The sequence below is a fragment of the Cebus imitator genome, unplaced genomic scaffold (genome assembly GCF_001604975.1).
Source record: "Cebus imitator isolate Cc_AM_T3 unplaced genomic scaffold, Cebus_imitator-1.0 Scaffold135, whole genome shotgun sequence".
Taxonomy (NCBI): Eukaryota; Metazoa; Chordata; class Mammalia; order Primates; family Cebidae; genus Cebus; species Cebus imitator.
The window spans coordinates 1,180,255-1,183,993 of NW_016107450.1; positions in this window are offsets into that span (position 1 = coordinate 1,180,255).

Genomic DNA, 3,739 nt, shown 5'->3' on the forward strand with positions numbered 1-3,739 from the left:
GTGCAGTGGCATGATCATGGTTCACCACAGCCTCCATCTCTCAAGCTCAAGAAATCCTCCAGCCTCAGATTCCTGAGTAGCTGGGACTACCAGGCATGTGCCACCATGCCTGGCTAATTTAAAAAAATTTTTGTAAAGATGGGGTTTCCTGATGTTTGTCAGGCAGATACTGAACTCCTGTGCTCAAGAGATCCTCCTGCCTTGGCCTCCCAAAGTGCTGGGACTACAGGCATGAGCCACTGTACCTGGCCAAAATCGACAAGAAAGCCCTCACCAGATGCAAGCCCCTTGACCTTGAACTTACTAGCTTTTAGAAAGGTAAGAAATAAATTTCTTTTCTTCATAAATTATCCAGTTTGTGGTATTCTGTTACAGCAATGCAAAACACACTAAGACTAATAAAATAGAGTCTGTTAACAAATACCTGTTTCTTATTCAATGTTTGTGTTAAATATGTAGCAGGAAAAGATTCTAATATCTCCATTCTCATCCCTGCAGGGAAGAAAAGAAGTCTTTTAAAAAGGGACTCTAACAATACATGCCTTAAAGTTATAAGAGGAGACGAAATCAGCATTAGCAGAGAGTTTTCTTGTCTTGTAGATATTCTCACTGAACAATGTGAAGATCTATCACCATCCTCCAGGACAGAGTCAAGAATACATGGTCACTGCCGTGGAGACAAGAGGAGGCAGCAAACAATATGGTGCTTGGAATTTGAGAGGAAGATAGAAGGTTAGAAAAGGAAGAACAAGGAAAAGAGCTTCCCTCTTTCTCACCGAATGTGTTCTAACTTGTTGACATGGCATAAAAGAACAACTTTCCTGTGATAGCTCTCTAGTATTCTGGGATTAATCATGAGTCCTGAAGTAATGTAGCATGGGCACTGGAGTTAGAAAGACCTGGATTTGAAATCCATCAGTGGTACTTACCAGCTGTATGTATGTACTTACCATGTCATTCTCTGAACCTCAGTTTATTCACTTGTAAAATAAAGGTAAAAATCACCACCAGTGAGGTTTACGGGAGGATAAAATGAAATAATACTTAGAGGCACAAGCCTCAGTGCTTGACACACCAAAAGTTCAGTGAATTAATAAACATTCTCTAGTTTCTTCTCCTGGAACTCTTATTAGGCATGTGTTGGATTTCCTCTTTCTGTCCTGCATGTGTTTTACTATCTATTTATCTCTGTCTGCTGCATTATGGGAGATTTGCTCAGACCTCTCTTTCGATTTTCCCGTTTTCTCTATAACTGTGATTTTGTTGCTGTTAGCTCATTTTCAGCTCTTCTTTTTTTCTTATTGTGAATCCACTATTATTTTCTTCCATGTAGACTCTATAAGTTTAAATGATCCTGGGCCAACTTTCTGGTTAATCTCTCTATATTTCTACAGGTCTGTATAATTTCTTCCCTACACACAAGAGGTTGGAATTAGTTTCCTTGGAGATGATTTCTTAAAAGTGGAAGCATTTCTGTATATCCAAGACTCTGGAATGGCAACAAGTATGTTTGATACTTTCCCTATGTCTGTGAGCAGAATTTTTGTTTGTCCCCTTTTCAAAACAGAGGAAGCTCTTTGAGGTCCTACATTTTGTTAGGCGAGCTAACTCCAGAACTGCAGCTCAGAGCAGCATCTACTATCCTCATCTGGACATGAGAACTCCAGGTCCCAGCCCTTAGGGATTTTGTCTGTTAGCATTTTCATTAGATAAGGTGGGCGTATGAATTACTTCATCCTTTTTTCTCATTTGTCATTAACATGTTGAAGTTTTTATTTGTTCCTTACATATATTTTGCTACAACAAACAATTATTCACACTACTTTTTCATAGTCAATATCTTTAAAAATTATTATTTTGCTTATTCCATAAATATTTGTTGAAGACCTACATTGTGACAGGCCCTATGCCAGAGGTTTACAGCAGTGAACACAACAGATGAGTTACAGCTTTACCAGTTGGCAAAGAGAGTTTTTGAATAAAAAGTTACGTAACTAGATATAATTGTAAATTGTGCGTAGAGAGTTATGTGTGAGAATTAAAAGGGAGATTATCTTATAAGTTTCCAGGCCCAGAATTCTGGTTCCAATCTTTCTTGCTTAGAAAATTTAGTTTCAAAAAGGCCAGTACACAGACTGGCATTCTTCAATAAAAACGTAATAGTGTTCCAGGAGGTAACAGACACCCATTATCCACATAGCTTTTTAATCTTTTCTATATTAATTCTTCTATTTGTAGCTGCTCAGTATGTACAATGCAGCTGCCTGTGTATTCCTCCTACTTGTAAACAACACAACAAAGTCTCACTTTAATTAAAATTCCATAAATTGGGTGAAAAATCCCTTTTATTCTCCTTTCCCTTTTATTCTCCTATCAATAGGATTAGAATATTTCTCCATCCAACTTTACCTTCAGTTGCTTATCACAGGCATTCTCAGAACCACTAGCTAATGAGAAGTATCAGCAAGTCAGGGGGAGGGAGAAAAAGGCTTATTTTCCAATTATGAATGTACCGATTCATTAACACTGACTCGAATATTCACTTTAGATTCAGGTTGTCATGGATTTGCATTTAAACAATAGCGGCATGTGGATTTTTGCCATTTTTCCTCAATCTTGCATGGAGATGCCACTTAAAAAATAGCAGAAAGGGGAGCTGAAAAGGAATGAAATATCCATGCCCTAAGTCAAAATTATATAAGCTTGCCAAAGAACCCTAATTCTTTCTACCCACTATTGCACAATCTCAAAATACATTAAAATAATGGCTTATTCTACAAACTTTAAATCAGACACTAAGAAATTCAAAGTACAGAGGTACTTTTTGAATCAGAAATGCAAAGTGTCTTATCCAAGGTTGCAACTTGCCTAAAGTCCTGAAAAATTTAATGGCAATATTAAAGCATCAAGTTACAATAGTTTAAATAATAACTATTATTCTCCAACATTTATGAATATACTCAATCTTTTTATAAGATCACACCTCCTTAATAATGCACCACCAAAAACATAGTAAATTTTTAATGGAAAAAAATAAGATTAATTATTCATTTATGTCATTGTTCAAGTGGCTATCTCAAATGAACTTTTTCTTAACCTAAATTTGTTTTGGACTTAAGGGAATAATCCACACCCCTATTTTTCATACACCAATAACTTATATATCAACCTCAGAAATTTAGTCTGTTTTCCAGCATCAATTATATTTTATTTTCTTCATATTTTTGTTTTAATTGACTCACTTTATTTTAACTTAAGCAATAATATAACTGAAATCAAGGAGCTGGTTTGATAGCTGTATTTTTTTCAAATAAACATAAGACCAGAGTCTAGAATTTGTCATTGTTGTCAGCTGGAGTGCTACTTCAAGGCAAGCTGCAACTTTTGTTGCTTTTAAGCTACTGAGAAGTGACATTTTCTGGTTGTTCATTACAAAATAACCTAACCTATCCTGACTAATGATTTATTACATTTTTTTCCCATTTATTTATTTTATTGCATTTTAGGTTTTGGGGTAGTGAAGAACATGCAAAATTGTTGCATAGGAACACACGTGGCAGTGTGATTTGCTGCCTTCCTCCCTATCACCTACATCTGGCATTTCTCCCCCTGCTATCTCTCCCCAGCTTCCCACCCCCCACTGTCCCTCCCCTATTTCCCCCCAACTGACCCCAGTGTGTAGTGCTCCCCTCCCTGTGTCCATGTGTTCTCATTGTTCAACACCCGCCTATGAGTGAGA